We start from the raw sequence: 12,476 nt of genomic DNA on the forward strand, positions 1-12,476 counted from the left end.
GCACATCTGTGGCTCTCATGTTTCCAGGACTAAATGGCTGAGTTTTCAAGATGCCGAGGGAATCAGGCCAGGGTGTGAGTCACTAAGAGCTACTGGGAGCTCATTTAAAGAACTGTGACTATGACTCCAATATGGTCCATTTAACCACCTATGATAAGGGATTGAATTAGTATTAATAATATTTGGTTTTTAACTAATTGTTTGAAATATAATTTTTAACCTATTAGTGGTAATTATTAATTATTTGACATCGAATAGATGAATTCATAAATGACAAAGGATTGAGAGAAGAAACAGGAAAAGAAAAAAAGAATAAGACTGTATGAGAAAAAAGAATCCTCGTGAGCTCTTGTCCAAGACCAAGATGGCCGGGAGAAGCTCCGACTTCTTCAAAAATGCCCAGGCGAAGGAGCCGGTGCTGGTGGTGTCCTTCTCTGTCTGGGGCCTCGCTGTAATTTTGCCCATGATTAGCCCCTACATCAAGTATGCTGGTGTGATTAGCAAGGCCACACCCTACAACTGTCCAGTGCCTGTGAGAGATAATGGGAACGTGCCTGGTGTGCCCAGTCAGCCACAGGAGCGTCTGAGCCCAAGCCTGGAAAGGCTGAAGAACCTGTGAATGCTTGTGCGCTGATGGAAGAGGCCCCTTCCCTGTTGCCCTCTAATAAAAATGTGAAAACTAATAAGGCCCCCAAAAAAGAATATGTGTATCATCGAGCTTCTAGAGATCTGTGGCATGTATTCTGAAACGGGAAAAGGAAACACATTTTTCCCCTTGCTTTTTCTTATCACTTACATGTGTTAAAGCTTCAAATTCTTCCACCTAAACAATACATTTTATCAAGATTTTTGATTGAAAAGAAAGTCATTGTTCCTCAAAGCAATCAGCTGCAAACATTTTGCCTGGTAAAAGTATTCTCACCACACAGAATTGGGACAGAGAGTCATGCTTTCTTCAGCATCCAGGGGACAGTTCAAACCCTGGCCCCAAGGGAAATTAACTTATCCTGTGAATCCAGGGTAGAGAATGGTGCTTGGGCTTTTGTGCCGCCACAGGGATGATGCCTGCACTCTGACTAACGGCCCTGTGCTGATGCCTACCGCATCTGGTTCAGCACAAACAAAAGCTATCACTTGTTGGAACTTCTTTTCTGTTTTGATTTCAGGAGCAGTTTTCTCAAAGTATGGTCAAGAAATGAATGCAAAACCAGAATGTGTTATTCCCATACAGTGGAATATCGCTAATCCGTAAGAAGGAATCCAATTGTGACAGATGAACCTCGCTGTGTGAAAGAACTCGGGCACAGGAAAAAGCCAAATGTCGTCTGTTTCTACTTGAAGATACCTAGAGGTTGAGAACAGATAGAGATAGGAGTGAGTAGGGAGGTACCAAGACACGGGAGAGGGGCAGAGGGTGGAGGGTTGGGGGAAAGGGTGGGAGGGGATAGGAGAGGTGGGGATGGGGGTAGGGAAATGAAGGGCCAGAAGGTAGGAGTGGTGGGAAGGGGGGGTGGCTATTGCTTAACAGACAGAGTTCTATCAGGGATGATGAAATGTTTGGCAATACCCAATGATCACGCATGATGACACACATCATTGTGAATATAATTAAAAGGAGACTGTCTTGGATACCCAAAAAAATCTAAGTGGTAAATTTGATGTCTCTTTACTGCAATAAAAACATACAAACTATGACATTACATACGCCACCTAGGAAGGGCCAGGAAGGCCATGTTTCTGATGCTTTTCAGTCGCAGATAACTGGAAGATTTGTCTGCAGAGGATCAACTTCCCACTCCTCTTCTACCCTCTGCTTCTGATCTCAGCTCACAAAAATCACAAAAATCAACCCACTGCTCAAAAGCAAATTTTGAGAAATAAATTTTCTTAAAACCTTAAGATTTCCATTCATTGGAATGTTGTATAAATATCTTGGGGACTGGTGAGATGGCTCAGCAGTAAAGACTGTCTATTCTTGCAGAGGACCTGAGTTCAGTTCCCAGAACCCACATCACACCTGATAATTGCTTGTAAGTCCAGCTCCAGAGATTCCTTCTTTAATTCTCCTGTGCCCCTGTGCTCACATGTGCAGATTCCCCACCTCCAGCTGTACATAATTAAAAATGAAAACATATTTCAAAACACTTTTATGCCTTAAAGGTAAAACCACCGTTTAAAGTAGCCTTGAACACCAACTTTAGGTGAACTTTTACTTTACTTACAGTTTTGACTATTTCTTATGTGATCAATCTAACTTATTTTGTTCTATTGTTATTGCAAAAAAAAAGAAAGAAAGAATAAAGTGGACTTACTTAAATATGAAACCTTAACATCTCTTTGCCTCTCCCCTACTTTCATGATTTAAATTATATTCTAAAGCCGATCAGGGGGCTGGAGATGGATCAAGAGTTAAAAGCCTGTATTGCTCTTACAGAAGACCCAGGTTTGCCTCCCAGTACCCATATTAGGTGACTCACAGATCCCTGTGAATCCTGCTTCAGGATTCCCACTCTGGCTTCAGCAGGTCCTGACTTCATATGCACATGCCCACATAGAGAAACATACACATAATTTAAAATAATTAAAATAAATGTTAAAAAATTAAACTAACCAAGAAGTCCCTGAAGCCAAAACTAAAATGCTTAGAGAAGTTCCCCACTCTTCACAAACACTCACATTCAGTTTGCTCTTTAAGTGTCAGGGGAGGAAAATCCTTTCAAGGTTGTCTTAGTAAACAAAGAGTTCTTAAAGCAGCATTGATGTGACTACACATTTTACTAGAGCACCGGAGGCTTTTGGCCTTTACCAGAGTACATGACTTGTAGCCTATGTCAAGAACACTAAATACCCCAGGGTGCATACCTCTCAGGCTCAGAGACTACAGAACAGACTGTGGCCAGCAGTAGCTCCTGAAGAAGGGAAGCTTCTACAGTGAGGAGAACCTTGATGGGTAACTGATCCTTGATCAGCCTGAGATGTAGGAAAGGGACGAACTTCCAGTTCCCATCATTCCCTGGTAGACTGTGCTTTTAGAGGACCCAAAAAGAAACCACTCCAATACTCCACCATTTAATTTTGCCCTTTCCTTTTTTGATATAGTTTATGCTATTTTTATTTTATCTTTAAAATTTTGTGTTTTAATTTTTATCTTTCTTTGTTTATCTAATTTTATCAATGCATTGAAGAGAGTAGTGTGTGTGTGTGTGGGGGGGGTCTGGTGCCTTTGATCTGTGTTTACCTCATCCCCAATTGGTTTTTGATCTATCAATAAAGATGCCAGTGGCCAATGGTTGGGTGGAAATAGAGGCAGGACTTCCAGGTTCCTGCTGACTAGGGAGAAGAATCAGAAGACTGAGGGAGAGGAAAAGGGGAGTCAGGATCAAAGGTGATAAAGTCAACCAGCCATGTAGGTTTTCCTGTAAGTGGCCTCTGGCCACTTCCCCAACTGGGCCTGGTAGTGCCCAGGCATTGAGTCAGCCAAGGAGCAAGCACATATGTGTGGTGTGTGTGTGTGTGTGTGTGTGTGTGTGTGTGTGTGTGTGTGTGTGTGTGTGTTTTCTACCTACAGATCCAAGATAGCTCCTAGACCTAGATGGGCATTCATTCATCTGCAACTCACCGGGAACTCAAAGCTATGTAGTAGAAACTACACATTACAATGCATCTTCTTTATTCTGTAACCAAATTGTTTTTAGCAATTATTTCTTTTTCTCTGCCTCTTCTTTATATTTTCTCCCTTTTCCCCCTTTTCTTGTCTTTTATTTAACCCTGCTGTTTCTTCCCTTTTCCCTGTTCCATGAGATTTTCTTGTTTTAACTCACTATTATCACTTTTGCCTTGATTAAAGCTTATTCTCTACTATTGTCTGTCATTTTCTTTTCTGTGGTCATTGGTGGTATAGTTGTCAGTTTTAATTTACTTTAATTGTAACTCTATATCAAATCCTCAAGATAAAGTTGCTAATTATGAAGACAGTCCCCCACTACACACACACACACATGCACACACAAACAACAACAACAATAACAAAAACAAGACATATCCATACTAACAGATGTGCAAAGCTCAGAAAACATAAAAAAACATGGCAGGATTCTTCTAGATTGCTTAACCTTTGGTAACTAATGCCAAAGATACTGAAAGCCCCTACAAAAAAAATTCTGAAGCCAAGTTTTAAAAGACAGCAATCTCAGAAGTAGTCAAACAAACATATAAGGGAAGTAAAGAAGTCAATTCAGGACCCAGGAGAGAAAGTTGCAGTTTGGGATGGGGAATGGCCCAGCTGGTAAAGTATTGGCCATGCAAATGTGGGGACCTGAGTTTGCATCCCCAGTTGCAGGTGGAGGCATACATCTGTAATCCCAACTCTGGGAAATGGATCCTGGAACTCACTGGCTAATCTGCCTGGCCAGATCAGTGAACTCCTGGTTTACTGACAGAGTTGGTCTCAAAAAATATGGTAGACTGAAATTAAGATACATGATGTCAACCTGTAGCCTACACACACACACACACACACACACACACACACACACACACACACAAGCATGCACATACATACACATACATAAATGCACAGACACAAATACATACATAATCATACACACAAAGGAACAGATAAAATGAAAGAAATTGATATTTTGATCAAAAAACGTTGGAAATGAAATGCCAATAGCTCAAATTAAAAATGGAAAAAACATCTCTAATGAAAGCAGAAGAAAGACTATCAGAGTTTGAAGACAATCTCAAGGAACTGCTACACTCAGACACCAATAAACAGGCAAGAAGAAAAATACACACTGCCATAGCTTTTGAGAACTCTTGGAGAAGACCAAGAGACCATACCTAAATCACAAACTAGACTAAACCAGTTGAAAACCCACTTAAAAATTATATTAGATAATTACCTAAATCTAGGGAAAGATATGGCTGAAAAGGACCAGCAACATTTAAAATCCCAAATAGAGATGCCCAGAAAATAATCTGATCAAATCACACTATGGTTAAACATTTAAGACCATGGAGATTAAAAAAAGAGAGAAAGAAACACAAGAATTAAAAACTCCAAGACAAAAATGCCAACTCCTGAAGCTAGAGTTATCAGAATAACACCAGAGTCCAGCAGCAGAAGCATTAACTGGCAGGAAAGTGTGGACCAACATGCCTCAGGTCCAAAAAACCACTGCCAACCAAGATTACTATATTTAGCATCGTTATCTTAAAGTCAGAAGAAATAAAGACCTTCCAGGATAACACAAACCAAAGGAAGCTCTGCTCACTAAGCCAGCAATTGTGGAAGATATTTTAACTCTACACACAGAAGAAGGAGAGACACTGACAACCAGGAAGCTTAGGAAGGAACAAGTTTCAAAGAGGAAAAGATGAACAAATTAAAACAAGAAAAGAATCAAATACATACAACTGAGCAAACCAGAAAACTCTTCAAGTCAAGGAGGAAGAAAGAAAAAGAGGTGTGTGTCAATCAACGAGAGTGACAACCAACACAAATGCAGAAATTAGCAAATACTCAGTAATAACCATCAGCATGGATGCTCTTAAGCTTTTATTCAGAAGACTCAGCACAGGGCTAGTAAGACGGTTCAGAGAATAAAGACACTCACTGTCAGACCTGACACCTTGAGTTCAGTTCCCCAGAATGGAAAGAGAGAATCAACTCTTTCAAGTTGGCCTCTGACCTCCACATGTGAAGATTACACATGGACACCCTCATCGATCCACTCCTACATACACACTCACACCAAATATAGAAGTGAACAAATTATAACTAAATGAGTTTTTGAAATTTTTCTTTTTAAAACTACAGAAGAGCTGAGTGGGTTGTGAAACAGAATCGACTGTTTGTCTGCAATAAACACACCTCGCTGGCCAGGGCACTCGGATGTTGAGAGTGAAATCATGGTGATATAACAAGAAATTAGAAACACCAAATAAGCAGAAGTAATTATACTGATATTTTATTTTCATAGTTGACTTCAGCTGTGAACTTGACATAAGCCTGGAGTTACCAGGGAAGAGGGAAACACAACTGAAGAACTCCCTCAATCTGATTGGCCTGTGAACAATTCTATGAGCTATTTTCTTGATTACTAATTGATGTGGAGGATACAGTGCACTTCCAACAAGGCCATATTTCCCAATAGTGTCACTCCCTATGGGTAAGCATTCACACACATGAGTCTATGAAAGCCATTCCTAAACCACCACACCACTGTACACAGTGTTACACCAAGACAGGCAGTCTTATGTTATACAGAAGAGCAAGTTAAAAAGCTCGAGGGTGTAAGCCAGGAAGCATCATTTCTCTGCCATCTCTGTTCTAAGCTTCTCTTTCCTTCTCAATTTGCCTTTTGGTTGGAGAGATTACTGAAAACAGAGAGCAAGCTAGAGCTTTAAAAGTTGCTTTGATGAAGTTAAGCTAAGATTAGTCATGAGAGATAAGAAAGTCAATACGAAAGGGCATCAAGAAGATACAAAAATATAAACACACCCACTGAATGTTGCATTATCCAGTTTCATATTAAAAATAAGCTCATTGGACACCAAGAGACAGCTTTTCTAGGCTATGTTGAGAAAGAAATCAGGAAAATATCACAGTAGCCTGAAAACCACATCTAGTAATAAATCTTATTAAGGAGGTGGGGGACTTGTATGATTAAAAACAACTGAAGAAAATGAAAATACTAGAACATTAAAAGATTTCTCACATTCATGGATTAGCATTGTGGAAATGGCCACAATACCAGAAGTGTTCTGCAGAGTCAATGGAAATCCTGAACACAACTCTATTGACAATATCCACAAAGGACCAGACCCTGAACAGCCTGAGTAAACTTAAGCAAAAAGAGAAATATTGGAATTATCATAGCACTGCACTCCACATTATATTACAGAGGCACAGTAAGACGACAGAGTGGCACCAGCTCACTAACAACAGAGACACACAGCCAGTGGGCAGAGGCCCAAAAATAAACCCATATGCAACAGGGGGAGAAGAGTCTATTTGACGTTCACTTCCAGGTCCTGGTCTGACATAAAAGATGTTGGCGCAGCAACGCAAGAACCAACCTGAAGTAGAAATCATGATGGAATTCTGTTTGCTGGTTTGCTCATTCTCATACTCAGCTAGCTTCCTTATATAGTCCAGGACCAAGACCAGTCCCTCCCACATCAATTAGCACCATGACAACCCCCAACAGACATGCCTATAGGCCAATTGGGATATCTTTCTCAAATGACTCTAGGCTGCATAAAGCTGTTAATTAAAGCTAACTATGACAGTTGTCAAACACATTTTTTTTGGAGGGGGAGCCTTTTCAATGAATGCTACTGAGAACTGATTAGCCACATGTAGAAGAATGAAAAAGTTCCCATCTCTCAGCTTGCATAAAAATCATCTCAAACAAGATCAAAAGACTTAAATGAGATATTAGAAAAGTCTTCAAGATAAAGGTACACACATGAGTTTTCTGGAAAGGACTCCAATAACTCAGGAAATCATATGGAGAACTGAAAATTTGGGTTGCATGAAATTGAAAATTATCTTCATAGCTTGCTATGAAGTGAGCATTTTTATCCAAGTTGTACTACCCCTACCCCACACAGATCCAAGGATAGCAGGGCCTGTGGCCTGAAGCCAAGCATTAAAATAAATGCTTCCTCTTTAAGCTGTTATTGCAGACATTTTGTGCCAGCATTAAAAATTTACATAGTTCCCTTATAGACCTATTAAGAAAACACACACACACACACCATCTTTTAATTAATGCTTGTCCCACCCCTTATCAATAATGCAAATCTCCAATCTCAAACCTATTCATCTCTCCTTGAGTTGACTATCATAATAGTTTTCCTTTCAAAGTAATAAGAAAATAGTTTACTCCAAACTACATTATGGTTGAGTATAGGCCAGGAGTTCAGGTTCAAGTCCTTCTCAAAGAGATTATGTGAAGTTTATAGTCAAAGAAGAAAAAAATACAAGACACAAATTTCCTAGTTTTATTAAGTATGTTAGTATGGTCATTTGGCTATGAGAAGGCAGGAGAATCTACAGGAATCCAGTATGACCTTTCTGTGTCCTTCAATTTAGGGTTAGTAGTGTCTGGGTTAGGGATAGATGCTAAGAGTTTTAGTCATGAGATTATTAGGTCAGGTACAGAATTTAGCAGCAAATAGTAATTAACCAAGACTAAGATAGTCTACATTAACTTTGCCGCTCAATCTAGAGTATCCTGCCTCTCCACATTCCTGGTGTTCTAATTATCTAAACAGTCTGAAAGCTCTTAAATGACAGCTGTGGTTTCCTTGGAGAATTTTAGTTCACAGTGTACTGATTTTTGAAAGGTAAAGACGAACCTATCCGGGAAGGTTACACTAGTGGCCAGCCGACCAGAAGAGGTCAAAAAGTCCCTGAAAAGGTGAAATGAATCAGTATTATGTCTGTGCTGTTGCTAGGGGCTGAAAGTGAATATTTGACATAGGAAGAATAGGGTGACCTAGAAGGAACTTAGTTAATCAAGCTCAGTTCTGTCCCTTAATAGTGGCTCTCAACTTTCTAATGCTGTTGCCCTTTTATACAGCTCCTCATGTGGTGACACCAACCATAAAATTATTTCGTTGCTACTTCAGAGCTGTAATTTTGCCACTGTTATGAATCATACTGTAAATATCTGTATTTTCTGATGGTCTTAGAAAACCCCTGTGAAAGGGTGTTCCACGCCCCCCCCACCAAGAGGGGTCATAACCCACAAGTTGAGAACCACTATAAGCAGATATTGGCACTGGAGAAGCTATTTACCCTTTGAGTCTCAGTGTATTTATCAATAACATTCTGTTATTGGCACATAATAGCAACACAGCAGATGTTGGAGGCTCCAAATAAGGGGATAAATGAGTGGCTAGAAGTCATAGAATTAAAAATTGTTGACCAAATCCAGGTTTGATAGATTCAAAAGAAAAGCAGTAGAGTGGACAGAAATGAGATGACAGGTAAATGCAGAAGGGGGCTAATTCTGCAAATAAGAGAAGTGTTTCTGATCGATTGAAGCATCTTCATTGTGAGGGCTGGTGTTTGGGGAGTATTTACGTCTCTATACTTTCCAATTCCCATATGTCACAAAGAAAGGGGTTAAAGAAATAAATAAAAGGATTAACCATTCTTCCACCAACTAGAATAAATTCAATCAAGACAAAGTAGAATGGACACTCCCTATGTCAAGGCCTTGCTTATGTTGGCCTTCAGACAGTGAAGACAATTATATAACCATGACCTTCAGATAACATAGGACGTGTTGTTTGTTGTCTCAACCAGTGCCCCAGGAAGAGTTACTCAGAAGCATGCCTCTGTATGGAGAGCCACGGGGATTTTCCAGACTTGAGCCCCCTGTTCACTCTAATGGTCATATAAAGGATGAGAACCTGAGGAATGTGTCCCTTCTCTTTCCCTGCACAGGTGTCATGAGTGAGAGGAAAGATGGAGTGGTCAGCCAAGACACTGCATCTCAGATCTCAGAAGACTCTCCAATGTCAAGAGCCTTCTCTAGCACTTTCTAAATGCCTCACTTCAGCCCACTTTTCCTATCCTCAGTGCCCAGGGAAGCCTTCTTAATTGGGTCACAAGGGCAATCTGCGTAATGTCTCAAGAGGTAAAAATTATGTAATATTAGAACACTTATCTTTTTTTTTCTTATGTGCTTTTAGAAAGCAGCAGAAATCACTTGATGAAAAAAATGGTTTCAGCACTAATTCTTTATATTTGCTGCTTGGGGTTTTCAAAACCCAAAAAAAGATAGCAAATAAAAAAAAATAGTATAAAGCTCTTATGTGGCAGGCATGTATGGAAAAAATGAGGCTATCCTAATTTGACATGTGCTGCATTTTGCCTATCTGGGCCATCGAAACAAGATACCAGATGGGGAGGGGGATCGGAATTTCCCTTAAGAATATCATTCTAGAAGAAAGAGGAGGCTAAGGCTTGGCCTCACCCACAGATGAACCTGATTGCAGAGCCCTAACAACTTATCTGACCACCTTGCAGGAATGGCTAACACCAACATAATGGTTGGTCCGAGATGGGTGGAGCTGTACCTGCTTAACTCTTTAAACACATAAGCCTTCTATTTAAACCTTGCCTCCCTGGTGGGACACAGAGGGTGGGCTTGGGAGCAGCAGTGTGAGGGGTAGTGTGTCACCTGATCTTCTTGTTTCTCTTCTCAGTGGCCACACTGAGGAAATCACTCTTTCCTCCTCCTCCTCCTCCTCCTCCTCCTCCTCCTCCTCCTCCTCCTCCTTCTCCTCCTCCTCCTCCTCCTTCTCCTCCTCCTCCTCCTCCTTCTCCTCCTCCTCCCCCTCCTCCTCCTCCTCCTTCTCCTCCTCCTCCTCCTTCTTCTTCCTTTCCTGTTTAATTGGATTATGAAAGATGGGTGGACAGATCCTGTTTATTGGACTGTCAGAATACAGGTTTGGGCTCTTAAGAACTCCTGTAACAATCTCTCAATTTTACAGCCTGCTTGAAGAATTGAATATGAAAGCTGAGTAAGAGATAAATGTGGAGGAAACCTGTATTTTTTTATTAATTTTAAAATGAGATTGAGAGAAATACCCAGGAATGTTGGCATAGCCTTCAATCCCAGCACCTGAGAGGCCAAGATAAGAGGGAACATTGTGTATCTGAGGTCAACCTGGTCTACACAGCCAGGACAGCCAGGGCTACAAAGACCCTGGCTCAAAACAAATCCAAATGATTGAGAGAAGTAACATTTATTGAGAAAGTTTGGGACTAGTTAAATAATTTTAAAAGTTGGGACAGTATGTCCTATGCTAGATCCCCTTGACCTAGTGACTCTTTTACAGTGATGGCATTTGAGAGATTGCATCTTCCAGAAAATCTCGCTGACCTTTTCCATGCCCTACTGTCCTGGAGTATGTCACAAAGCCCAGGAAAAAACTTAAAACTTTTCTTTAAAGAAGATCATAGGGTCTTTGTATAAGAAATATATCTATGCTCAGATGAAGAAATATTGTTATCTGTGTAGGTGAGGGATCATGGGGAAGAATTGAAACCATAGGCCTTTGGAAGTTCCCCCAGTTTATAACGATCAGAGCATAGGCTTCTTGTCAGTCATATCTTTTCCTAAGTGTCCCCTCCACCAAACCTCTGCAAAACAGCTTAAGTCTGACTGTTTTGGAGGTTTTTGTTTCCTTTTCATGACCTCACATGCGATAGAAATTGTATCTGCTTGTCTTCCTCATCAGTCTGCTTCTGTTGCTTCTGCTCTACTAGCAGTCATGGGGAGATACAGCCTCGCTTAGGGACGCCCACTCAGTTAAAATTAGACACACCACACACACACACACACACACACACACACACACACACACACAGAGAGAGAGAGAGAGAGAGAGAGAGAGAGAGAGAGAGAGAGGAAAAGCACAATAGTATGCATCAAAATGAGTGTTTCTCAAAAGAGAGTCACACCTGATTGGCTATATGAGCAATTCTATGGTCTTTCTTTCTTTCTTTCTTTCTTTCTTTCTTTCTTTCTTTCTTTCTTTCTTTCTTTCTTTCCCTCTTTCTTTCTCTCTTTCCTTCTTTCTTTCTCTCTCTCTCTTTCTTTCTTTTGTTCCTTCCTTCCTTCTTTCCTTCCTTCCTTCCTTTCAATTACTCATCTCATTTTGTTTTGCCTGTGTGCATGTGTTTGCCCAACATGCAGTGCCCTGAGAGGTCAGAGAAGGTGTTGGATCCCTTGGAACTGGAATGACAAATAGTTAAGAACCACCATGTGCGTTCTAGGAATTAAACCAGGGACTTCTGCAAAGACATCAAGTGCTCCGAAGCTCTGAGCCAACTTTGCAGCCCAAGAGGAACTTCCAGAATTTTCCTTGGCTCTCAGGTCAGGAATACAGAAGATTGACTTTTATATTTTTGTGTGTATGTATGCATGTATGTCAATGTATGTGTGCAGAATCTGCAGAGGCCAGAAGAAGGCAATGGATCCTCTGGAAATAGTTTTTAGCTACCATGTGGTGACCCCAAAAATTCTACCAGAGAACTCTTAAACATAATAACCAACTTCAGCAAAGTGGCTGAATATAAAATCAACTCAAACAAATCAGTAGCCTTCCTCTACTAAAAGGATAAACCAGCTGAAAAAGAAATTAGGGAAAAGACACCCTTCACAATAATCACAAATAATATAAAATACCTTGGTGTGACTCTAACCAAGCAAGTGAAAAATTTGTATGACAAAAACTTCAAGTCTCTGAAGAAAGAAATTGAAGAAGATCTCAGAAGATGGAAAGATCTCCCATGCTCATGGATCAGCAAGATAAATATTGTAAAAATGGCCATCTTGCCAAAAGCAATCTATCAATGCAATGCCCATCAAAATTCCTACTCAATTCTTTATAGAGTTAGAAAGAGAAATGTACAAATTCATTAGGAATAACAAAAAACCCAG

General features: G+C 40.3%; 1 protein-coding gene and 1 pseudogene; both read left to right on the forward strand.

Moving 5' to 3' along the window:
• Erich1 (glutamate-rich 1) overlaps positions 1 to 12,476 on the forward strand; it is a gene marked incomplete at its 5' end in the record, with an annotated part of 52,793,804 nt that overhangs the window by 22,600,076 nt on the left and 30,181,252 nt on the right.
• Positions 365 to 619, forward strand: Ndufa3-ps1 (NADH:ubiquinone oxidoreductase subunit A3, pseudogene 1; annotated as a pseudogene).

This window comes from Rattus norvegicus, chromosome 16, assembly GCF_021556685.1.
Source record: "Rattus norvegicus strain SHRSP/BbbUtx chromosome 16, alternate assembly SHRSP_T2T, whole genome shotgun sequence".
Classification (NCBI taxonomy): Eukaryota; Metazoa; Chordata; class Mammalia; order Rodentia; family Muridae; genus Rattus; species Rattus norvegicus.